The 27144-nt window shown below is 35.8% G+C and overlaps 1 long non-coding RNA gene across 2 annotated transcripts; it reads left to right on the top strand.

Annotated features, from left to right (window-relative positions):
• Positions 1–1824: 1824 nt before the first annotated feature.
• On the top strand, positions 1825–26701 carry LOC149033479 (uncharacterized). 2 transcript variants are annotated; one of them, XR_016178718.1, is made up of 4 exons: positions 1825–2288; positions 2552–2755; positions 24962–25534; positions 25900–26701. It is a non-coding gene; the product is annotated as an uncharacterized LOC149033479 (long non-coding RNA). The 2 variants fall into 2 exon arrangements; XR_016178717.1 differs by lacking the exon at positions 25900–26701 and having other exon boundaries at positions 24962–25697.
• The last annotated feature ends 443 nt before the right edge of the window (positions 26702–27144 follow it).

Here is a 27144-nt window from a genome sequence, read left to right as displayed (position 1 = left end):
TTAGCGGGAACCGTGGTAAATGAGAAATGAAGGAAAAAGAGAAAGAAACAAGCAAAAGAAAACAACAAACAAACCAAAAAAAAGAAAAGAATAATAAAAGTTAGCGGGTTCCATGGACCAAAAAAAAAAAAATCAAATAAAAAAAAAATAACTACTGTTCAGGGGTGTCACGAGTCGTGCTATTATCCTTTTAAATTGCTTATTTTCGGTAAATACCATTTTTAAAAGCCAATAATGTTGTTTCCCTATTGTATCGACTTACCCTGTGCTTTCTCCCTCTTTCAAACATACACACATTTTCTATCTCTCTCTTTTCGTTGAGCCGATTTTTCAGTACAAACTCTTTCCTCTCTCTCTCTCTTTCTCTTTTTCTCTCCCTTTTGCACGTCAGGGTGTCCCAATAGTGAAACCGACAAACGTAATCCCGAAAACGGTACAGGTGATGGTGCTTTCAGTGGGAAAAAAAAAGAAAAAGAAAATCAGTTCGAAAAGTGTACGTAAAAGGATGAAAGAGTAGAGAGCAGAGTGAAAAATAGAAGAGAGGTGAAAGGGGAAGGATATCTCGCCAGGTAATAAACCAACTAACCAAACCAAACCAACCCCTCGTAAGTTTTCAATGAGAGAAGAAGAAAACTGCACTAGAGGGAAAAAAGTACATGAGAGAAAGTGAGAGAGAAAATGTCGATATTCGATGGATATACCTGTGATAGTTTATCGTTACATATTGTATGTGAAAAAGAGAGAGAGAGAAAAAGAGAATTAGAGAGAAAGAGAGAAAGAGGGTGAGAAACAGGTCGAAAGTACGAAAGGCATTTTTCGAGTGGCGTCAGGGGTTGCATCAGGGTTCTACTTCTCGCTGTAGGAAAAATGAGAAAAAGAATCCTCTCTTCTTTTCTCTCTCTCTTTTTATTTTTCTTTCACATTTGAACGTCGAAACGAATCACGAAGTCACGATCTGTCACCGTCTCAGAGATACTTCTGAAGTAGTCAGACAGGTAGACGAGAGGTCATTAGCTTTTTAAAAATACTCCAGAAAAATGATAGATCGTGAATGGGTATCAAAAAATATAATATAACAAGTTCATACTTCTATATATATACATATAATTGAAAAATAATGGAATAATTATATCATGAAATTCATAAACACACTTATATTATTAACAACTACAAGTATTCAATTTCCATGAAAATGAAATTACAACACCCTTAAATAAAAACACGTTACTTTTGATACATTAACGTGATTAAAATAAAACAAAATAAAAATAAAAATAAAAAAACATTCGATCTAACGATCAGTAAGAAAAAACGTGGAAAAACTTCGTTTTAAAATCGATTAGCAATTGGGTAAAAGATAAAGTAGACCAAAGTCTTTTCGCTTAGAACGATGAAAGAGTCTGGTGGCCCGTTAAGAGAAAGTGAGAAGAAGAACGCGGAAGAAACGAAGAAGAGCGGTGTAAAACCCAGGCCGACGTAGGAGGAGGAGGAGGAGAAGGAGAAGGGGAGGAGGAGGAGAAAGAAAGAAAGAGAGAGAAAGAGAGAGAGAGAAGTCAAGGTAAACTTCCCCCGAGGCGTCGACCTTGAACTACATTTTTAATTGCAACTTCCTCGCGCGCTGCCTCCACCATTCGCCGTTTCTTCCCCTCGCCATTTTCCACCCCCAAGCCCCCGTTTGGCCCTCCCTTCCTCCCCCTTACCCTTCTGCTAGGATGTAGAGTATGGCGACGGCGCGGAACTTTTCCAGGCGATAAAAACAAAAGAGAAACAGTTTTCTGGCGGCGGGCGCCGACGTCGCGAGTTTCTCACCAACCCACCCTCCCCTCCCAAGCCCCCTTACCGTGAATTTCACTTCACTCCTTTCCTCCCGCGAATTTCTTTCACCCCTTCGATTCACCCTGGCACTCCCATTCGCGCTCCTGTCCTCGACGGGGGCCAACCAACTTTTACCCTCTCCTCCACCTCATCCTCATCCAGCTCTTCCACCACTACCACCACTACCACCATCACCACCACCACAACTACTACTACTACCACCTTCGTTTACTCTCTTTCTGTTTTTCTCTCTTACTTTATTCTACCTCCATCTCCGAGCACCTCCGCTAGCACCTTCCCCCTTTTTCTCCGGTGCAACAAGTAGCGCGTTCATTTAAGACGCGTCGGCGTTCTTTTGTTCGTTTTTAAAAGGCAAAGTTCCGCTTTAAGAGGGAAAGCCGTTATACTCTTGGTATTCTTATACATATATATATATATATATATATGTATATACATAATACGTAAGAAAAGAGGTTCGTGCCTAAAACTTTGTTATAAACGGATACGTCTTACGATCTATCTCTTTATCCCCTTTATTCCATATTTTTTTTCTTCATTATTATCATTATTATTATTATTATTATATATAAATATACATATGAATACATACATATATATATCTCCCTTATTTTTCTCATTCTTCCTCTTACGATCGGTAAAGTAATTCTATATGATGGTAGGATAGGAAACACCGTATAACAACAATCATAACGTATCTAAACCGTGATTTTGATAGACGAGAAATATAGAAGGAAAAGAGGGGAGCTTCTTCATCGTCTTCCGAGTTAAAGGGTGAAAAAGAACAAAAAGAACAAAAAAAAAATGAAAGGAAGAAAAAAGATAGGGCAGGTTGACGGCATATGGTTGCTACTGCTGCTGCTGCTGCTGCTTGTAGAACGGTATCCGCCTAGTTAGCAGAAACTTTCACGATACACCTATGGTAGGTATATGTATCTACATATCCGAGATGTAAAAGAGTGTGTGAGAGAGAGAGAGAAAGAAAGATGGAGAGTGAGAGGATCCCGAGAAGGTCCCAGCATCCCATTCAAACCTATTCAATGGACCATCTCGCTTCGTTAACCAGTCTGTCGCATTTTTTACCCATCACCTATATATACATATATGTATATAACTGTAATAGTGAATATGCGCGCGCGCACATGTTAACCAACCCTTTTTCTCGCAATCTGAATACATTGTACCCTCTCTTCGGTCGACATACATATGTATATCCGACCGATACTTTCCTCTCTCTTTCTTTCTTCCTACTTTTTCTTTTTTTTTTCAATTTTTCCTATACTCTTTCTCTCTCTCTCTCGATTTCCGACTATTTCCATCTCTTTGGCGCGAGTATCGTAGTTTCTACCTGGGTAAACCTTGTGGAGGGGGGTTACAGGGGGAGATAGGGTGGAAGGGGTGGTTTTGTTGTAGCTTGACCGAGTTTTTTCTTCCTTTCTTTTCTATTTTTTTTCTCTTTCTCTCTCTCGCTCTCGCTCTCTCTTTTTTGCGCTCCCCACCCGTGGATCAAAAAAAAAGCAAAGGCATATACAATGCATCTGATTTTGATTTATATGACGCGACCGACAGCTCGAATCACCAAATCGTATGGAAAAAAAAAAGGAGAATGATAAAAGGGTGTATTGCCGAAGTTGGATGCGTGGAAATTATAAATTCATGTTCCCCCGGAACACACGAGGCCGCGAGAATGAACGTTTCGCTCCGGGGAATTCATGTTTTGGAGAATTCCCCCTCACTTCCCCCTCTTGTATATCATCTTCCAACCTTTTTTTACTTTTTTTTTTTTTCATGTATCACCGTTTTATTCTATTTTGTATTATAAAGAATAACGCAAAATGGATTGGGAACGTCTATCAAATCTTACGATGACTGATTCTAACGTACATTAATCATTTTTTTATTTGCATACGTGCGTATGTATGAATATGTGTATGTATACATACTATGCGTTGAAGAATGAACGAGTTTGATATTAAAAAAAAAAAAAAGGAAACAAACATTCGACAAATTGACTTCAATTTTCTTCTAACGTAACAAGAATGGTTATATTCGCGAGAAGAGAAAACAGAGAATTATGTTTCTATTTGTTTTCTTTTTTTTTTACTTGTTATTTCCTTTTTCTTTTCTTGTTATTTTTTTTCCTTGTCTTCGTCAAAGATGTCGTCGTCGGTAGTTGTCGTATCGAGAACGTATAACGATCGAGTTTATCAGTCGTTGATAACGAGCAAGAAGTAGCGCAATAGAAAGGAGAGTAGGTCGTTAGTAAAGAAAATTCTAAGAGAAGAAGATGTGACGACGTTCTCTCGTTGTTGTTACCGTTCTTCTTTTCCTCGTTACTCGTTAGAACGGATCACGTTTTAATGCCGTTTTCTACGATGATACACAGTTGTGTATCATTAAAAGGACTATTGTCGTTTCTAATTTGATGTAATACAGATCATTGTTCCGTTGGATATTTTTTCTATGTCAAATTTTAATACATTTCTTTTTCCTGAAGTATCATACATCTTATTAATAATCGTAGTAAAATGATTACGATGAAAGATTTTTGTAATTGAATGATTAATAATTTCATTGTAACGAATGATGATATGATTTCTTTTTAATTATTTAATAGTAGAATATGGTTATTTTGTTTTTAATTTAATTAAAAATATAAATAATAAGATAGAGAGGTATAATTATTTAAATAAAATATTACTAATTTCGTTTTTTTGAAATACAATATCTACGATTATTAGAAAAGTATTTTCGTTATGATAATTGATTAATTATATTTAGAAGTACATACGTATATGCAAAATACTGCAATTTTATTATTAAAAATATTATTATTATTATTTCCAATATAATTTAATATGTAATTTAATTTTAAATATTGAATAGTATATCATATTTATTAAATTATACTAAAGATTTAATTTCGATATTTGAAATGATAATTTTACAATTATTCCAATAATATTTATAATAATAACTAATTACTTTTCTTTACAGTATTTATAATATATAAATACAAACAATCGATCGGCAATTTGAAACAATGAAAATCTATTAACGAATCAATAATGAAATTCTATCGTTCGTAGTTACACAAGACTAATGTAGCATTCACCCCTTAACACGAATAATTTCGTAATTCGATTGGTTTAACGGGAAATCGAATTCTCACGAAGGCTTTATAGCAAATACACTTCTCTCTCTCTCTCTCTCTCTCTCTCTCTTTCTCTCTCTCTCTTATTCACTCTCTATATGCTCTTCTTGACACGCATTATATAACTCATCCGTAGATCGTTCGCTGAAGGGGAATCGAGAAGGAGCACGTTAGAAAAGCAACGAAAAGAGAATGAGAGAATAAGAGAGAGAGAGAGAGAGAGCCTCGAGGCGCGAAATATCGGCAGGTATGTATGAGAGAGAGTTGAGAAATTCGAGATAAGGTCCCTTTTGTAGTCGAGAGACGAACGACTTTTCATACCCTTTAACCCTTTCGTCTGATCTCTCCAACGATCACATGTGTACGAAAACCGTGTGACCTTCGACGACAAACCGATAAACCCTTTTTTTTTCACACACATATCATACTTCTTCTTTTTCTCTTTGTTTTCTTGTTTTTCTTCTAAATAAAAAAAAATAAATAAACAAAAAACAATATGAACGATTGATCGTATTCTTCGAAGAAGAAATTTTATTAATTTTTTTTTTTATTTTCTATTAAATTTACTTTCAATCTTTTTCAATATTTTTAGGAAAGGGAGAAGAAAAATATGTGAAAATCTTAAAAGAAATTTTATTATAATTTGGTTTAAATCCAAAAAGTTTTATTCACGTTCTTTCGATATTCTTTAAGAAAAAGAATATTTAAATGTTTATCGTTATTTTCATAGAATAGAATTATTTATTTAAAAGAACAAAAAGAATAATCTTTAAAGTGTGATATAATAATGTTCGTTTTAAATCCCATAAGTGGTTATAGTAAAACAAGGTTCTCTTTAAAACAGCTTTTATACAGCGTGTACTACGGAATCCCTTTTCTGAATCGTGGCAAAGTAGTTAGGAAAATGTCTTACTTAAGAGAGAAAGTTCGCCGACCGGCATGAGAAGAAGAAAGGGGTTAGTTTAAAGAAGAAGAAGAAGAAGAAGAAAGAGAGGGGTTTAAAGAGTAAGAGAAAGAGAGAAAGAACGTTAGTTCGAGCAAGATCGTAGCGAGACGACCCTGGCCCAGAAACAAAAGCGAGAAGAAGCTTGTGAATAATTCAACTATGCGAGAAATGAGGAAAGAGTACGCTAAAAAGTTTCTCAGAAGAATTTTATGCCGCCTTACTTCGACCTTACCCTTTTCTACCCTCCCCCCTAACTTCTACAACCACCATCACCATTCATTCTTACTATCATACCCATTCTTATCTATATAGATACGATTTTGTCTATCATCGTAGATATTTTTTTCTTGTTCTTATTTCTTTTCTTTCTTTTATCTCATCTCGTAAATATATCAAATAGAGAATAACCATTCGATTTTATTCCAAGCTTTCGATTATTTTCTCATACTGGTTATCTTTTTATTTTCTCGATCATAAAAACGTCTCTGTTTGTCTTAAAAAATTTGTATTTAAATTTTATTTAATTTGATTTTTGCAGTAAATTTGGGCTTTGTTAAAACGGAACATTATCAGTTATCAAACTTGAATAAATTATTGTTCAAAGTATTATCAAATGAAAAAATAATCTTTAAAAAATACGGTATTCTAATTTCACTTTTAGTATTATAAACTAAAACAATATAATAATTTTAATATAATAATTTACCTATACTCTTAAATATTAAACATAACTATTACATATAGAAAAAAATATAATTAAAAATTAAATAAAAATTAAATTATAATTATTATAATAAAAAAATATATATATATATAATTATTATATATAATATACATTACCAATCGATAGAAAAAATTTATAAAACTACCAAACCTCTCTAGTCAAAAATTCAATTAATATTTATCATTCTTAAATACGCGGTCAACATTAAATATGCCACAAAAAAATTGTTAAACAAAAACAAGGAAAATAAATAATAAAATATTTACTCTAATAAAACTAAAGCTCATTTAATTTTATTTAAATTAAAATGCAACAAAAAAGTTCAATTTATTTTACCAATCATCAAATCATCGATGATATTCAATTAACGTTAAATTTCGTTGCATCTGCAGATCACTGCAAACAGTGCAAAAAAAATAAAAAAAGAAAGAGAAAAAACACAAGAAGTAGAAGAATAGTTGTTTTTTTTTTCCCAGAATAGAAAAGAAGAAGAAAAAATAAGAAGAGAAATAAGAATAAAAATGAAAAGAAACTCGAGCATATGGGGAGTCAGTCACATCGAGCCGAAAGATTCGAGTCGACGAGGTGAATTCGATCGCGCGTGTTCGCTCTCCCGTGTTCCTTTCCTCTTTCTGTTGACATTTCAAACAGGAAACGCTTGCCGAGACCTACCGCAAAAGTAGAAAAGAAACTACTGTGCTAGGACTGTCGAGATAAAAAGAAATAAATAATAAAAAAAGAAAAGAAAAGAAACAAAACGAAAGAAAAGGGTTTCGCTTCACGGCTGCCGCGACAGGGCCATAAAATTCACGTTGATGGCGGAGGGGTAGCAAAATGAGTAAGAGAGAGAGAAAAAGAAAAAGAAATAGTACCAGAAGAAAGGTACACGATGCGATGAAAGAGTGGAAAGGAGAGGGCACCGCACGCTACCATAAAACAAAAGAGCGTGGGGGCAAATTATGGATTCAAACGGCTGCCTTTTGTCTTTTCATGTATATTTCTTTGTTTTTGCGCCGCCTGCATTGTTTTAAGGGGGAAACAAGAGTGAGTATAAGAGAGAGAAAGAGAGAGAGAGATTGAGAAATAAAAAAAGGGGGTGAGGATAAAGAGTGGGGGTAAGGCAAGAGGAAAAGTGGAAGGCCAGGGTTTAGCTTTGTTATTCCTTGAACTTTTCCTTCTTTCTGTCCTTTACCACTGACCCGTGCTCGCTTATTTTTTTCCTCACCCCCTCCTCTATCCACTGACTTCCTTTCTTTTTCATCCTTCTTTTTTAACCCTTTTCTTTTCTTTCTTTCCTTCCTTTTTTTTCTTTTTTCGTTCCCCTTTTGTTCCAACATACGTTCGCGTGTATTACGTATGGAATATACGCGTGTCGTACGTGTACCACATATATATATATATATGTATGTCATACAGCTGACAACACAACAGCACATACAACCATGAAAGAAAAATCCGTGGCAAAAGTCGATCGGTCCTTGTCCTTCTCGTCATAGTCAACACTTGTTCGGACTCATCCTCATCGTCATCGTTGTTGTTGGTTCGTTCGTTCATTCGTTCGTTCGTTCGTTGTCATTCTTTTCTACGTAGATCCAGTAAAAGAAAGGGAAAAAGACAAAAAAAACTAGACGATTCGTGATAGGTCTTCCGAAAGGAGGTCGCTCAAATACCTTTCGTCGTTAACTCTTCCCTCCCCCCTCCTACCTCCTGCTACCTATCTCATCCTTCTTTACTTTCTTGTAATCATGGCAGGAACAATTTTTTATTATAGTAAACACTTTCATCGATATTGGTAAACATTTGTGAATGCTTGTTAAGACAATAAGCTAAACTGATTAATTAGAATACACCATTATTGGATTTTATTGTTATAAGTAACGGATAAGTTTGTATGGGAGGAAGGGTTTTCCCTTCATGAAGAACATTTTTATGGGTTATAATTATTTATAATTTATTTTATTTTATATTTCATTGTTGTACCTATAATTAAAACTAATTTTTATTAATCGTGAAATAAATAAATTCAAATAGCTAATTAATAATTTATCAAAAAGAAAGTATTTTTATATACGTGAACGTTTATGTTTAATTTTATCATAATTAATTTAAATTAATTAAAATGTACAATTATATAATACAATTATCGTACTGTCTTATCGAAGTGATTTTTTTTTTTTAAACGTTATTATTCGAATAAACTATAATATGAAAAATTTCATGATCAAATTTTCTCCAAAAGTTTCTATTATTATAGTAATTAAGAAGATACGTGGAATAATTTTGAAATCACGAGGAACAAATTGTGAAGATACGTTTATTTCAAGTCGATTAATTAACGCGATTATTTGGTGGGTTTACTGGTAAGAGGATAAATCTTTCAGTAGGAACCTGATAAAAGGTTAGGATGCTTGTCGGTCATGTTTCTGACGGGGGAGAGGGAGATAAGGAAGAAAGGTTAAAACGAGGTTGCAATTTAAACGTGCAAACGCGTGGCTTTGCGGTAAACTGACAACGAACGTGACGTTCTTCAAAAATTCAGAAGAATCTCTCTCTCTCTCTCTCTCTCTCTCTCTCTCTTTCTATTTTTTTCTCTTTTCTTCTAACACAAACATTCACACGCATCCACACACGTAGAGACAGGTGATGACATTAAATTCTAGACGTTTTCTCATCCCCACACCACTGAAAAGATATTTTCATATATGTGTCAAAATTTATAAAAGATATTAAGCATCCAATAATATTGATCAATTTCGATAAAATCGAAATTCTGTTAAGTACGAAAATATTTTTCGATTGGACCAGGTTCTTAATGTTAAACTGTTCGAAAATTTGAGGTTTGTGGAAAATCTTTCAAAATAATTTTCGATCCTTGGCGAATATTTCATCAACTTTAGGTTAATCGAATCATGAAAGGACAAAAATAAAATCCAATTCTCTTTCGCATAAGTTTCACGATTGAATAAAACGTCGAATAAATAGCGATCGTTTAATCCGACATAGGAAGGATCTGTATTACCGTTTGGTCGTTAACATAATTGCAAATATCCAAGCGAGTTTTATCGCTTTTCGGGATGGTGAGGGTGAGGGTGAGGGAAGGGTACGGTAGAAAAAGAAACTAAACGTAGTTTTAAGAGACGTTTAAAACGTTTCAAATAGGATTAAACGGTGTTTTATCTTTAATCGGGAAATTCGAGATAAACGAGTTGATATGTCAGAAAGAAAACAAAGATAAAACAAAAATAAAAAATAAAATGAGGAAGAATTCTTTCTCTCTCTTTCATTTTCTTTTTTATTACTGTCTCATTTTTAACTCAAAAGTGAAAAAAGAAAAAATACAGATTCGTTATAAGATAAAGATAACAAGAGAAAAAATAAAAGAAAATTTGCTTTGCTTGCGTTGGTCAGACCGACCTTCGACCCTACGAATACGTACGAATAAGGGGAAAACTTAGGTGGTGGTTGCGCTGGTTGGAAGTGTAAAAGGGGTGCTTGGAAGAAAGATAGAGAGAGAGAGAGGTAAGGAAGGAAGGGGAGGAGGGTTTAGAAAGAGGGGGTTGGAAGAGGTGCGGCGGTCGGCAAGGACCACGAGATCAATATGTATGTTGGGGGATGTGGACCACGTGGGACGGGGGTGGCCAGCGAGTCTCGGCTGCTGATTGGCCAACGGCTACCCTAAAGACACGCCCACTCCCACACACGCTGTCTTTACACACACACCCCACCAACTCACCCCCGTGAGCTTCCATCAATCCACCATCCTCCTGCTTCATCCTCCTTTCTTCGTCCTCCCTCCCTCCCACAGTCCCCCTCATCCTCATCTTCCACCTGCTAGCCTCCCACCAACTTCGAAAGCGTCGGAGAAGAGCCACCGCAAAAAGGGGGTAAGAGGGGTGGAGTGTACGATGCCAAGAGACTACCCCCCTAACACTGTTACCGAATTTGCCGGAATCATCGAAAATTGAAAACCGGCTTAACTCCGTATACTATCTATAGAATGGACCGAGTGTTAGATGGTAAACGTAGTCGAACTTTCCAAGACAAAGACGCGAATAGATAATTAAGGTATTTTATCTATTTTATTATTCAAGATAATTTGAATAACTCTTTTTTTTATTTCGTTCGTTGACGTTTAAATGTACTATATCTTTGTTATTAATTATATTCCTTTTATTCTTCTTTTTTTTTTTTTATTCGTTCCTTAAAGTTAACACACATTCATTTTACCAACTAAATATATTTTATTCTTGATTCGATTTGAGATTAACCTCAATATACTTTCTAACCTCGACAAACTCAAGTTCCATTTCCCTTTGAGAACTTCCCTTTATATACAAGCTGACGCAATTTCCGATAGCTTCGAAAATGTATATTACAAAATCATCGAATCCATGTGTGTGTGTATATCGCGAGTCAATAAAAGTCTGTTGGAAGATAAGCGATTTAATTAAGCCATTTTACAGATCTCGATACGGAAGTAAAACGTCGACGACTATTAACGACGTTAGTCAACCCCCTTCCGTTTGTTATGATCGTCGATAAACAGGAATCACCCCGGAGACTAATCCAACCCTTTTGCTAATTCACGTCCGGATATTACTGTTCGTTCAATGGAAAAACTATTATTGATTTTTGATAGCACCAAATTGTCTTTTAGAATAGTTATGGTGTCTTGATGAAAATTCCAATGGAACCGGAAAATATAAAAACATTTATTAATTAATTTAAAAATAATTCTTATTAGCTTCTATATAAAAAAATATTATTTAATGTAGAAAATATTATTATGTTTACATCGATATAATTACAATATAATTATTGTAAAATATATTTGAAAAATTAATAAATTAATTTTCAATAAATTCAATCAAGTTCATAGCAAATAAATAAACAATTGCATTACTTAAAAAAGATATACAAATTAATTATAGTAAAATTATAAAAACATTAAAGAAAGGTATCAATATTATTCCTTATATTAAATACACTCCTACGATTTTTAATATACGAATAAAAATATAAATAAAGAAATGCTTTTATAAATAAAAATACCATTAATAATGTAAATAAAAATAAAGTTATAAATATAAAAGTTTAAAAAATATAATTATAAATATAAATAATAATACTATTGATATAAATAAAAATAAAGAAATACGAAAATTTGGTGATGTGAAAATAATTAAATAATTATTTAAAACAAAGTATTATAATTCAAAGTTGAATTAGAACAAACGTATTAATAAAATATTTATCAACATATACCCCTATCCTTAAATTAGGATAAATATATATCGTTTGAAAATTTGATAGGTTAACGATACTACTATATAAACTGTAATATATAATATATATGTATATTAATATAGGTATAGCAATAAACGACAGAGTTTTCATTTTGGCAGTCGTCAATGTTGATAGATTTGAATATTTAACCGTTGAGGCTGATATCGACGAAATCCATTCGTCCTCGATAATCCTTCGACGTTCACCGTATTCGGCTTGAATCCGATAAGTTCGCTAATTAGTCGCCGTGCTGTTACGACGGTACCATCTTACCGGTACGATGCGGTACAGTACGGGTGCAGCGTTTAAACGCGAGGAAATTAATTATGCTCCCGCATGCATTGGCATCGGGTAAACCGTTCGTTAGTAGACGATGAGAGCGGACGTCTTTACGTTGAACCTTTCCCTCTGTGCCTGTCCTTCGATAAACGCTTATGATGATACGTCAACGTGATTAATTTCCTTTTCGAACTATCTCAAACACGTCATTTTCGATCCATACTTTATCCTAATTTTATTCGATATTTTATGTTTCTAATTTTTTTAATCCGTTAATAGCTGACTTTGCATTTATGTGTTATGTTAAAATATAAATAAACGTATATTTATGATATATATAAACGATTAAAAGGGTTAATTAAAAAATACAACTTTTTGATTGATTGATATATTTGTAGGATTTTTGATATAAACGTTGTAGAATTATTATTCTGAAACTATATTACGTTTTAGTAATTCAAACTACGTCAAATAATTTTCTCTCAGAGAAACAATATATACAAATTATATGCTTACCATATATGTGTTAGGATTATAAGTATATTAGTCGACCATGGATTAAAATAAATGTTTAAAATTTTATAATATAAATTAACATTATCAAACGTTAAAAAGTAACTTTGTCAATGTTGTATCTCCATTTTTGTTTCTTTTTTCCTTCTAATATATCGATTGAAGTTTAATACGAACAAACATTTGAAAAAATAATTGAAATTGAATCGAAGTTTGAATTATTGTCGTAAACAAATTCTCCCCCTCCTTTAGTCATAAATTTTAAATCTATTATCGTATAAAACACTCGGTCAAATATCCAGAAATTTATTGCTCGTAAAGAAGAAGATAATATTTCCTTCGAAATTCATCGAAAATTCGAATAATTCTAAATAAGAAAACAAAATAGTAACTTTATTTATTATTTTGTAACAGAAAAATAATTCTTATAATATGAGATAAACGAGAGAAATATTATCCCGACAATGAGTAATAAACGGAAGCGTAAAAAGAAAGTAAATTGAAAGAAAAGAAAAAAATAAGAAATGAATAAGAAGAAAAAGAAAAAGAAGGAAGGAAGAAAAAGAAAAAAAAAGAGATGAATATAAAAGAGAAAGTTATCGGGTACTCGTAGAAAGAAATTTCTCCGTTGTTAGGTAAGACGAGAGGAAGCGATTATGTTCGCTCAGACGTTAGAAAGTAACGGGAGAGTTTAAGGAAGAAACTTAAAGTATCGCTATTAGTCGGCTCGTCGCGGTCGAGACGAAAGAAAAGAGAAAACGAAAGAAGGAGTTTGAGTTGTGCGGCGGGTGGGAGGTAGTTAGGGTGGTGATGCTGGTGTCGAAGGAAAGGAAACAGAAAGAAAAAGAAAGAAGAACCGGTAGGAGGTGGTGGTGGTGGTGGTGGTGGTGGTGACCCAGCCCTTCTTCTTCTTCTTCTTGCACCCCCTCTCTCTTCTTACTTCAACCCCTCCTCAAACTCCTACTACTTCGCTACCACCTTTAAGTCGGTTCAGCGTGCTTCAACGACGTTTTCATTCATAATTAGAGAAAAAACAGAAGAGTCGCGGCAGCTTGGTGCAGCACCGTTTTCAAGAGAGAGAAAGAAAAAGGAAAGAAAGAAAGAAAGAAAGAGAGAGAGAGAGAGAAAGAAGGCGTAGTACGCTCGCGTAGTGGAAAGAAAGAGTCAATGAAGAAAGTGCTGTCTCGTGGTGGGGGTGACTGCTCAATGAATAAGAGAGTAAGGTTGCTAGCTGCTGCTGCTATCGAGGGGAAGGAAGGAGGTAAAGAGAGAAAGAAAGAGTGAGAGAGAGACAGAGGGTTACGGGGGTGAGAACACAGCCGCGGCGTACTCCGAGAACGTGGAACGGGGAAAGCCGGTCGCGGGGAATCTTAAAGACTTTCGCCATTCTGTTAATTTTCTTCTTAAAGTGGGTTAAATTATTTTATGACTTCCGCTGTTTCACTCCTCTCGTTTTCCACCACCTAAAACTAACGCCGTCGCGATTTCTGGTTACTTTCGACTAACGATACGATATCGTTATTACTTTCCTTTTTCTTTTGTTTTTCTTGTTTCTTTCTTTTTTTTTTTTGCAGATTTTTCTTTTAAATTTTTGGTATCTTTAAAAAGAACATTTTTGTCATAACGTAACAGAAAGATTTTATATTATTCAAGTTCACTGTTACAAATATTTTTTTGTTAATATTCAATTTTATAAAAGATATTAGATTTTAAATTCTTAAATTATTATCTTTTTTATTTATTATTATCGAACATTTTTATAGTGTTTATTATTAGATTTTTTGTTCTTTTTATTTTATTTGTCATAAAAATAAATTTTTTTTTAAATAACAAAAAATATTGTTCTCGTTATTACAGAAATTACAAATTCCATCGTGAAAATATTTAAGGAAAAAAAAATCTGTAATATAAACTAGAATGTGTTCGAGAAAGGAATGAGAAGGAAAGAGAGAGTGATGTGCCACGAAGTTTATGACAGCATGCTTATGCGTGTTTTCATTTTATTATGACTATAAAATAGAAGGAACACGGATAGAATCGGGTTAAAATAAAAAGTAACGAAGATTCTATGGAATTTCTAACGGATAGATTAACTTCGGCATACCCCGAAGTTTATAAACTTTCTACCACTTACGTTTAGTTAAAATTAGAAGAGAAAGAGTGGCGAGGGGGGCGTGAAACAAAAAGAGAGAAAAAAGAATTCAAGTGACGAGAAAGTGTGTAGTATCGAAATCTCAAGAAGAGAGAGTTTGTTCTATAAACGATTATTATAATACGCTTAACTTCATATCTGATTAAGTTAAATCATATTGTAAAAGATACTAATTCAATACGAACGATATATATACTTGAACACTTACACGAACACGTTACAATATTTTGAACAATGAATATTTATAAGAAATAATGAAGAGACCATTTTAAATCCGCTTACAACACGTTCAAAAATAAGAATAAGAAGGGATGAAGAATTTTTGGCAAAAAAAGAAAAGAAAACATTTTCTGGATAGTTCGAGCATAAAGAGCATGAAGATTTCATCTTGGACGACACGATTGATGTTAGTGGTAGTGGTGGTTATCGAAAATAAGTCGAACCGATGGCAGAAACTCTCACAGTAGTAGCAGTCATAGGAATAGAGAGTTCTCATATAAAAAGAAAAAGAAAGAGAAAGAAAGAGATAAAGATTATCTGTCCTTTTCCATCTCTTGTTATCGTTGACGTTGTCGTCGTTGTCGTCGTCTTCGTCGTCGTTGTCGTCGTCGTCGTCGTCGTCATCGTGGACAGAGAAAAGTACGGAAATAGAAGTGGCGAGCGCGAATGCACGTGCACGTGCGCGCACTTTATTCTCTCCGTCTTTCTTTCTCCCTCATACTCCCTCTCCCTTTTCTCTCCCCCTCTTTATCTGAAGTACACGCGCGCGCGTATGTGTAGGGATGTGCCACGATCGGTCGAGGCCCTTGCGCCGGCCAATGGCGTTTCACCCCCGCGCTGAGGGTGAAGTTGCCATGGTAACCCCTTGGCATGCACGTACGTACGAGTAAGAGAAAGAGAGAAAGAGAGATAGAGAGAAAGAGAGAGAGAGAGTTAGATAGATGCGCGCACACGCACGCATACACATACACGCGAATACATACACATACACACGCATGAAGCCGAGTTAGAAGCAAACGGAAGAGAGGAGAAAGGAGGAAGAGAAGAAGAGAAGGAGAGAAAGAAAGAGAGGATAGGTAGGAGGAGGCTCTTCCACCCCATGGACAAGCCCAATCGATCGAGGTGTGCTTCGACCGGACGAAACTCACCCCCGGTCCACCCTCCTTCGGCTCGTTCCATCGGCGTCGTCGTCGTCGTCGTCGACGTCGTCCACCCCACACCACGCAAACCACCCCACTACTACCTCTCCTTTTCTCTCTCTCTCTCTAGTATTTCTACTCGTTCTCTCACCCTGCTACCCCATCCACGTCCTCCATCCCAAAGCAGCGATGCCTGTTATTTGAATGGGGGGCTGCCGACGGCGGTCGGGGGTTGAATGTGACAGAGTGCCACCCCCGAGGGCTTCTCCCATCGAAAGTGCGGCGAGCTCTTTCCCTCTCTCTCTTTCTATTTCTCTCTCCCTCTCTCTTTTACTCACCCACACCTGCTGCCACCTCCTACCCGTAGCATAGCCTGACTCGCAGAGCTTGAGGAGAGACCCGTTGGGGGTGGCGTGGACAGAAATCAATATAAGACGGGCCTCTACGTACTATACTTCTCTCTCTCGCTCTCTCTCTCTCTCTCTCTCTCTCTCTCTCTTTCGTTTTCGTCATTCTCCTCTTCCTCTTCCTCCTTCTCTTCCTCTTCGTCCTCTTCCTACAACTCCTCTCTTCTTCTTCTTCTCCTCCTCCTCCTCTTCTTCTCTTCCTCCCTCCCTCTTTCCATCCCTCATCCTCTCTCCATAGCACTACGTTCCCTCGAGGGTGGACTACACACACACGGGATACGGACACACGAGCTTTTGCTACCTTCTGCACGTATAAGAGCACGCCAGCGCACCGGCAAACCAAGCATTTCTGTACAGGGTGTGTTTCACCACCTAACGGGTGATACTCCGATCTATATTAATCCAAAAAGATCTCTCGATCAAAAGATTCTTTTCATTATTTTATTTGATATACTAGAATCTTTGTTATATCTTTTCATATTTCTTTTGAAATTTAATCATGCGTAATAATTAATTTTACAATAATTTTTGATCATACTTTTTAAATAACAATCAATAATTGAATACTTAAGATGAATATAATCGAATGATATAAATTATTTATGATTTAAATAAATGCTATTACTATTCGATAGATTTTTAGTTTAAGTATGAATTCGTCTGGAAGTAAAATTATATTTCATAATAATAATAATAAATTAGTATTTAATTTTATTTTGATTTATTACAAAAAATGTTTGCAATAATACATTCGTGTGGCTGATCGGAAAACGTTACTTTTCGGACACCCGTTGGTTTCGTGTTATATAGGATCGATAGAGGGACAGCAAACGTGTGGGGAGAGTTGAGTTCGTATCCTGCGGATAAGGGAACGGCATCCATAAATTACGACGCAACTCTGCAGGGTAAAAGTCCTGTACAAGAGACCTCCTATGTACGGCTGAGGTCCCTTCTACCCTCTCCCGTTTCCGTCCCGTGCACAGTTGAGTCCTCCTCCACACCACTACCACCACCATCACAAACAACCACCACCACTACTACTACCACTACCTACCACTGCTACCACCTCCTCCTCCTCCTCTTTCGTCTCCACCTCCATAGCGAGCATCCCGAACGAACCACCCGAAGGGTTTCCAAGGGTGGTGGTGGGCGTGCTACGGAACTATAAATTTTATCGTTAAGTTGTTTAGACCCGTGGTCCGCAAACGTTCACTCCACCCTCTGAAACTCTCCTATTTCGTCCTTTTTTTTTCGATCTCGCAAACTCTCTTTCCGCCAATTTCTCTTTGTTTCGTCCTATAACCCTCCTTCTCCCTTATTCTTCTTCTTCTTCTTCCTTTCCTCTCACTCACCCATTCCTTCCCCTTTTCAGTCTTATCGGTACACCGGATACGCGTAGAAAGAGAGATAGATGGATAGATAGTATAATGAGAGAGAAAGAGAGAGTGTGCAAGTAGAACGAAATCGTATCTTCCCCGTTAACGCCATTCCACCTACAGGAAGTTCCTCAGTGGTTGTCGATGATCGAATTTCTTTTCGAAGCCAGACGGAAGTTCGATCGAGAGAGGGTGAAATCGTCCGCTTCTTTTCCAAAAGAATTCAAACTCTTCCTCTCTCCTACTTCTTCTCGTTCCATCACAAATCTCGTGTTTTCATATCGTACCAACTAAAATTTAAATCTACCACATGTAATCATACATACCACTTGTATCTTTCTTTATTTATATCTTTTTATTTCGTTCGTTTATTTTTCTTTTTTTGTTTTTACTTTTTATACGAGTAACATATCAGGAACCACGAACCATGTTGGATAACGAGTCATCTCTCTTGTTTTACATATACGAATGAGACAAATAGAAAGAGAGAGAGAGAGAGAGAGAGAACAAAAGATCATCCGTCTGCTTCAGGGAATTCGCTTTATAAAAATGTTAAAATAAATAAAAGCGAGAAAGAGGGGTTACATAAAAAAAAAGAATGAGAAAAAAGAATAAAAGGGTAGAGATAGAGAATGATTCCGTGGTATAGGAAAGAAGGGATTCGATTCGTACGAAAAACTGTACGTTTTTCTCGCCGATAGAATGGCCGGGACGTCACCTGAATACATTATGTGTTTTCCACCCCTGGGGCTAGGATATTGAAATTTTTAATATCGAGGGGTGGCGAGTAAGCGGGAGAGTGGTGTGTGTTGGGGTAGATAGGTAGGTAGGTAGGTAGGTAGGTGGTGGATGGCGGTGATAGTGGTGGTGGTTGTGATGCTGGTAGTGGTGGTGGTGATGGTGGTGGTGGTGGTGGTGGTGATGGTAGTGGTGGTTCTCGTCGTGCGGACGAGGACGGATGGATGGAGAGCAACGGAACGTCTATGGCTTCGCGAAGCATCCCTCGTGTAAAGACACCCTCCCACGGCGATCCATCCCTTATTTTGCCGTCGATATACTCTCTTTTTTCTCCCTCACTCACATATATATATATATATACATATACACATAAAAATACTCTTTTATATTGTAGTAGTAGTAGTATACGAACCATATACAGAAGAAAATCTATCAGCGTGCACGAGCTCGCGTAATGCACGCTCTTTTTTTACATAATATCGACGATGATGTATACATCGTCTCAACTTCGAAGCTAACCGAGCGATAACGTATTGTTGAGATCGAACGAGACCAGTCACAAGGAGACTTTTTTTCTCGATAAAATTCCAAAAAAAAAAGAAAAAAAAGACTAGGGACCATCTTCTATTTCTATTCAACCAAATGAAAGACATTTTATACGAGAGACGATGAAACTATTTCACGTTAGGTATACTTTTAATGAAGTCGTCGAAATTTCGGTAACTATTGTAAAGAAGAAAATATATATATAGAAAGATAGAAAGAGAGATAGGAGTGACTTTTAACGTGATTGGCTAGTTGAAATAGTAACTATACAACTTGGTGGGTTCTCTTTGAAAATGGCGTGCAGGTGATGGCCATTCGTATATAATATTATGTACATACGTATTCGACAATAGTTTCGATCCGGTACAAGATCGTTGAAAACTTCTACCACGACCCATATTTCATTGAAAATAGAAAGAAAGATAGAGAATACTTACTATGTTAGTAGATATATATGTGTGTATATATACCTGACAAGAATAAGGACCACTCTCCGAACGTGTCCCAATAATTTGGACTTCTTTGACCAGTAGGATGATCTGCACGAGTAACCAACCAGTCCCGTTTTACCTTTGGTCATAAAAGGATGGGCGCGTGCTGAGTGTCCCCTTCTGCGCCAAATTTCAGGGCATGACCGGTGTGCCCTGGATGGGTCATCCGTTGACCTTGGGCGTGCGGCCCAGCCCCAACCTCTTCGGTGGTCAAAACAGGCGGAAACATGGCCTGACCCTCGTATATCATACAAAGTGTCTTCCAAACGTTTCTCTACATATTTCATCCTTGGCGTCGTCACGCTATGCTTCATTAAAATTTAATTTTATGTCTTATCCCCTTTTTTTCAATCCGATTATTGTTGAATCTGTTTCGTAAAAGTTGTTACAAAAAAAGTAATATAAAATCGTATTGACGATACGAAAAGTAATAAATTTATTCACGTACGAGATCGCGATTATAGTTTGTAGATTATGTAATTTAATTTATATTATATTCATTTTATTATCTTATTAAAAATCATATATTTATTTAAATGTAATAACTTATTTCATTTTGTTTATATTAGTTTCAACTAAAACGATAAAACTCTTGTCGGTCTCAGTGACCGTTACTACTTGAAACTCTGTTATAAAATCCGCAGTAGTAAGTATCAATAATATAGATGACTACAACGTAATTCTTCCTCTAATACAAAACTATTATATCATTTTTCCAAAGAGAAATCTTTTTTACATTTATCCCATAAAATAATACTCACATAAAATACTCATATAATATCTAACAAAAGTCCAATTAATCTCAAATAATTTCAATTAGAAATGGATGAAAACCATACATTAAGTAGTCAAACCACAGGATTTCATTAGATCGGTCAAAAAGACACACGAATGTGTTTCAAAGTCCCTCGTAGATGTTACCTATCCAAACCAAACGTATGTTTCCTTGAGGAAGTAGATTATTTCATTCGTAAGCCACGACCCGGTATGCCCTAAGTAAAAGGGAGAAGAGAAGGAGAAAGAGAGGAATAGAGAAGAAGAGGAATAGAAGGAGGAAGAGAAGGAAGAAGAAGAAGAGGAGGAGGAAGAGGAGGTGGAGGATACGAAACGTTGGTCGGGCTTGTCTGGCGGTGGTGTGCTCGTTACAGCGCCTCCACTCTGCGAGATTCAATATTCTAACCAAAATCCCCGGGGCTACGTGAAGGGTTGGGGGGAGGGGGAGGGACTTAGTAAGAGAGAGAAGAAGAGGGAGAGGTTTAGGGAGTTGGGTGAGTGGGTTGAAGGTGTAAGTCGGGCAGAGGGAGCTTGGGCAGAACTTTCCAGGCGTGCAGCCACTGCAAGATGTGCCACGAACGAGATGCTTCCAAGTCCGGGAACGAGCACATCTATGATGGTCCAAATTTTCTCCATCCTCGTACTCGTAGTTGTAGTAGTCGTAGATGAGGACGTTGACGGTACACGAGAATGAGAGAGAGAAAACCCTGACAACTACGAGGACGGGTAAACTCACAGTCCATATACGATCTTTCATCTTTCTCACTCACTCACGCACATACACATACACTCTCTCTTATACTCTTGAATCCTTACGAGTTTCTTGACGGACCGTGATGTTATCCCTATTGCGTACAGTTACCGCCAAAAATCTGTCTCCGCACTTTTGGAATCCCTAAAATTTTACCTTGTAAATCTTGGTTGGAAAGTTTTACGACTACTTGACTGGTTAAACTTTTGAAAATCTTTAGCGTATCCGATAAGAACTGTCCTTGTAAGTAATAGTAGAGTGATGGTAGTAGTAATAATAAGTAAATAAGTAAATAAGTAAGTAAGTAAGTAAGTAAGTAAATAAGTAGTAATGGTAATAGTTGGATCAAGTAATCGAATCGACTATGAGGATGAGAGGATACTTTCTTCTTTTTTTTCTCTCTCTCTCTCCTTTTCTACGTCTGTTTCTTCAAGACGGCAAGCGTTTTATGAGTTTTCAAAGAAAAATACGTCGTCTCGTTGCTAGAAAGACACATTGACTTTAAGAAATCTAAAGCCGATATATAAATCTTCGATATCGAGATACACGCGATAGAAGTTGCCTAGCTACCTATAAATGGATGTGGATATGTATATACATATACATATATGTATAATACATGTAACCATAATACCATGGTACTCGTAAGTCGTAGAAAAATGCTTTAATACATATTGAAAAGTTATAGGCGACGCGTATAAACGTCCGAAGTTGCGACGAATACGTGACAAACGTAATACAGGTGTGCGATAAAGAAAAAAAAGTGGTAGAGTGGAAGGGGGTAAGACAAAGAAGCGTGGGGGGATGGGGAAGAAAGAAATCTAAAATGGGGGGTAGGAAAACGAGAGACGTTTACAGATTTTTCTCAGTGTCACCGTGGAAATCGAGCTTACGTTAAAGAACGATAAATGTCTCCTTTTTCTCTCGATTCGAGTTACACCCTATTCTCTCTCTCTCTCTCTCTCTCTGTCTTTTTCTTCTTATCTTTCGTTTACTCACCCCTTCTTCTTTTATCTTTCACTCCTGTATTCTAAATCCCGGAAAAAATACACGCGTGTATGAACGACCTCGAAATCACAGCCGGGGGCCGACCAATCGAAATCGTTGACTTTATCGTTGAAAATAAGGGTGGTTACGTGGTTTCTTCTGGGGACCCCAAGGGTGGGTTCAGAAAAATAGTAGGAGAGAAGAGAAGTTAGTATCATCTTCCTCTTTCTTTATCTCTCTATATTTTTCTCTCTGTGATATCAACTGTTACAACGCTTTCAAGGATAAATTGTTTAAAACAAAAGATTTAAAAAATTAAGAAACTTACAATTGTTTTACATTTTAATTTTCTAATTCGTAAATTTTAAATAATAGGAAAAATATGTAAGATTTTTACTAAAAATCATTTCTTCGTTTCTGCACAACAAAATATAATTAAGTTGCAAAATTTTGTTTGATAATCGAGGGGAACATCGTTAAACTATTATTTAGTATCCCAAAATAAATTATTATTCTGTTTCTAAATGTTATTTAAATTATTGAGTTGAGATTTCACGTGAAGATAAAAAGTATTTTTAAAAAGAATTATAAATCTTTTCCTATAAAACTTTGTTCACAATATATAAAGAAAAAAAATTATTAAATCTCTTACCAAATAGCACTTTTAATAATAACGAAAAATAAATAAATAAATTAACGTAAAACAGTTTCACGTTGATCTTTTCAAAATTGTACAAATTATAAAAATGAAAATCAAAAAATAATCGAATATTCATTCCGTGGGTCAATTTTATCTCCCTCGAAGTGAATTTGAGTGTATCAATGGAAAAAAATATTGCGTAATGTATACATACACACACACACACACACACACACACACACACACACATATATATATATATACTCTACGTATACCGAAAGTTTCGTAATTTTTTTTGAATTTCCGGATTGAGGATCCTTCCCTCGTCAGTAGAAAGTGAAGAACGTATAGAACGTCCTCTCCTCTTCTCTATACAGAAGGAAAGACCTCGGGCTATGGCTTCCCGTCTTATCCTCTAACACATACCTTTCTCTCATTCTGCTCTTCGTCACTTTTTCCTCCTTCTCCTCTCTTTCAACCCTCCTTTCTTCTCTTTCTCTTTCTCTTCCCTTTGCTTTCCTCTTCTCCCCCCTCGGTTACCATCTTCCTGGCACTCCCTTTTCGCGTGTCTTCTTTACTCGCGTGCATGCCACACAACGACAACAACGACGATACGAGAATGGCGAACAGCAAAACTGTTTGTTGATTGCTAGTTTTCGCACAGAAGAGCAATGTTTCTTCGTTACACACGATGGAACTTCAACGAGCTTTCTCTCTTCTTCTTCGTCCTTCTTTGAAGAAACTACGATGTGGCATCCATATTCAATCTATTTTCTTTCTTACAAACGATACTTGGTTTACTGTAAGAAAAAAATTAATAAAAACATATAGAAATAATCAAACGATATCAATAATTATTTTTGAATAATAACGTGCACAGTAATATTCTCTAAAAATTGTTAATTAAATTTGTTGTAAATTTTTAACGTTGTATTATTAGAAAAAGGAAAACAAATACAAATTTTACTTAACATAAATTATCGAACATAATAAACACAAATTTTACTTTAAAATTACGTAATAAAATAAAACGATGATGATGTTTAATTTAAAATTTTGTAAAATGAAATAAACCAAAATTTTTCAAATAATAAAAAAGTACAAATAAACACGTACTAAACATTACAAATTTCAAATAAAACGAATCAGATAATTGAATATAAAAATTTTGAAAATAAATTAAACAACGAATGAAATATCAATCGACACATCAACGTTACATTTCGTGATCCCTCGTAGTATCAAATCAAAGATAGAAAAAAACAGAGAGAGAGAGGGTAGTAGAAAAGGGTAGAATACCGTTGTTCCGGATTTAGAGTTTAACGCGGCTCTAATGAGGTACGCCACGCATATACCCGTTCAGGTAGCGAAAGAATTTTTTAATGGGACACCGTGTGCTCTCTTTTTCTCCCCCCACCCCTAATTTTACTTTCTCTCTCTCTCTTCTTCTTTTAGCTTTTCGTACGCAACCCTTTTTACAGTAGTAGTTACCTGAGAATCATAGGTAGGTAGATACCTACTCGAGATCCCTTGGGGGTTAGACATTACCGAAAAGTGTCCGCGTAGCTAAAGAGAGAGAGAGAGAGAAAGATAGAGAGATTGAAATTCAAATGAGACCACGAGGATATTCTAATTCCTGGTAGCAACCCCTTTTTTGCATATCGGGACCCACGCAGCTGCCGGCAGGGTCCCAAATTATATACATCTTTTCTTTTCTTTTTTTTTATTTCTTTTTCCTCTCTCTCTCTCTCTCTCTCTCTCTCTTTCGTTCTTTTTCTTTTTTTTATCCCTTTGATTTTTCTCTCTGAATATACTCCTTTCTTCGATAGCTTGAACGTTGTCGAACGATCGTTGCTACAGTTTGACACGTTCCTCGTGCGTGATTCGCAACAATCGAAAATCGACAGTATTCAAATTCAGTGACGTATCTGTCTACCTAAACTCAACCTCCTTTCGTTAATATCCTTCCAAGGGATTCCATCTAAACTCACGTTGCCGAAATGCTAGGGAAAACGAATGAGTTTGCTTTACGGATTACTTGAAATTTAAATATGACGCTTTGGTTAGATACTTTGAAAAGAGATTGCCTAGGATTATATCAAATCGTTTTTTATATCGATGATTAAAATATATCTGTTAGATTTACTAATGAATTATGTTACATATATAATCATTTAATTTATTAAACATAATATATTTATTTTGTATAATATTATTTTGTTTAGATATGCTGATCAGTTGACTGTCCAACTAATGTAAAAAAGGAACGAAACTACAATCCACTTTAATTTCATCTAATCCTTCAATATAAACTCAACCATGGTAATACATTGGAATAATTCGTGGGGATCGGATAAAATGCATGGGAATAATTTTCTTTCAATAATCTTGAATCCTTTTAATACTCGATGGCATTGCCATCAAGAGTCACCAACCTTGGCTGGTCGAATTGTGTACGTGCTCGAGAGCAGCACATGGAAGAAAACGAAGAAGAAGAAGAGAACAGGAATAGAAAAGTAAAGAAGAAAGAAACGAAAGAAGAAATGGAAACGGTCTGATGGTGGTGATGGTGATGGTGCTACTGCTGCCAGCCGGTTCTACTTTGCATAATCAAATCCTACGACAATGTGGGAGAATGCGAAGTACAGAAGAAGAGTAGTCCCCGTTCTTTCAGAGAGGGTAAATCCTCGTAGCATGCTAGGACTTCGAAAAATGCACTTTCTACTTCTTCCCTTTTCTACCCTTCTGGAAGATGGACCAACACTGGTATGGTCATGATGTTCGAGGGGTTGAAAATGGTACGATAGTATACTGACTTATCAACCCTTAGTGAGAAATTCCTAGAATAAACTTGAAACACCCACAAATTTTAACACCAATGCTCGTGTGACTTCACTTCGTTAAATTTCTTTTAATCGCAGTCTATCGTTTTTGAAAATTACGAATCTACCAAACAAATATATAAATAAATTATATTGTAATATAAACAATTTATTCTAAATCGTTTATCATATTACGAATTGCAAATGTTTATTTATTTACTATTTACATGAATTACACGCATGTTTCTTTTTTTTTGGGGGGGGGGGGGTGAATTGTTTATCATTTTAAGTAATATAAAAGAAACTGTTAAATATTAAAATGAATTATCTGTGTTTTCCAGATCATTGATATCGGTGCTTATAAAACGTTTGGAAACATTAAAATGAAAAGCCACTGCTGGTGATCGTTTAAACGGAATACAAGCTTCATTACAATAGGTTTATTCGTAGTATCAACTCGTCGTTCATTCTATAGGTGATTAAATCTCCTTTGTTCCTCTCTCGGATTATTCTAATTTCTTCAAGGAATAATTCCGATTATTCGAGATAGTAATCTTGCTTTTAAACAAGGGGATATGAAAACTGTGATTTGGTCAATTTTTAAACGAACAATTATAGAATCAAATATATAAACCGATACAAAAAAAATATCCACTCCAAATTAAAATAAAGTTTACGATTCATTTTCTTATCGAACATATATTTCCCCTTTAAAAAAAAAGAAAAGAAAACGTTTATTAACTTTACTAGCCAATATTAAAAAAGCTACTTTCTAGAGAAACGAAAGAAAAAAAGAAAAGAGAGGAGAATATCATGCGACATTTGGCGAGGGCCATGAGAAAAATAACGTTCCATTTCTATGGAGGGTCGAAGGAGAACAAAAAAAAAGAAAAGGATAGAAGAAAAGAAAAGAAAAGTAGAAGCAAAAGAAAAAAGAACGTCGGAAAGTTTGACGAAAGGGAAGGAGAGATGGCACGCACTCCCTCGTCAAAATGGACGGGCTAAGCTCGTATAAGTCTAACGGGATTTTCGATCGGGGGTGGTAGAATACACATATATTTCTATACATATATATATATATATATATATATATATATTGTGTGTGTGTGTGTGTGTATATATATGTATGTGTAGGCCACAGTCGATGCTAGATAAAGAGAGAGACAGAGAAACCAAGAGTAGGTGGGACTCCCTCAAGATGGCGGCTGTAAGGGATGGTTTAGGGCGCATGAGGGTTGCGGGTGAAGCAATATATCAGTAGAAGACCCTTCTCTCGAGGGTAACTTCGACCCCGACCGATGGTGGCCGTTACCATCTCTCTTTCTTCGTTTTTCACCCCTTGTAGAAGCTTTCTCCATCTTCTTCTTCTTCCTCTTCTTCTTCCTCTTCTGCTTCTTCTTCTACTACTACTACTACTACTATTACTACTACTTCGTCTTATTCGTTCGTTTGTTCGTTCTTCTTCTTCTTCTCAAGACACGTCTCAAAGACGCTTACCCTCCTCTCGATCAGTACCACCCTTGAGAAAAAAGAGATAGAAATAGGGAAAGAGCTCAGAGGGGGTCCGTTCGCAAAAGTATAAACGT

This window comes from Polistes dominula, unplaced genomic scaffold (genome assembly GCF_049000335.1).
Source record: "Polistes dominula isolate Pdom_NZ unplaced genomic scaffold, Pdom_raw_medaka contig_373, whole genome shotgun sequence".
Taxonomy (NCBI): Eukaryota; Metazoa; Arthropoda; class Insecta; order Hymenoptera; family Vespidae; genus Polistes; species Polistes dominula.
This window is presented reverse-complemented; position numbering and strand designations above follow the sequence as displayed.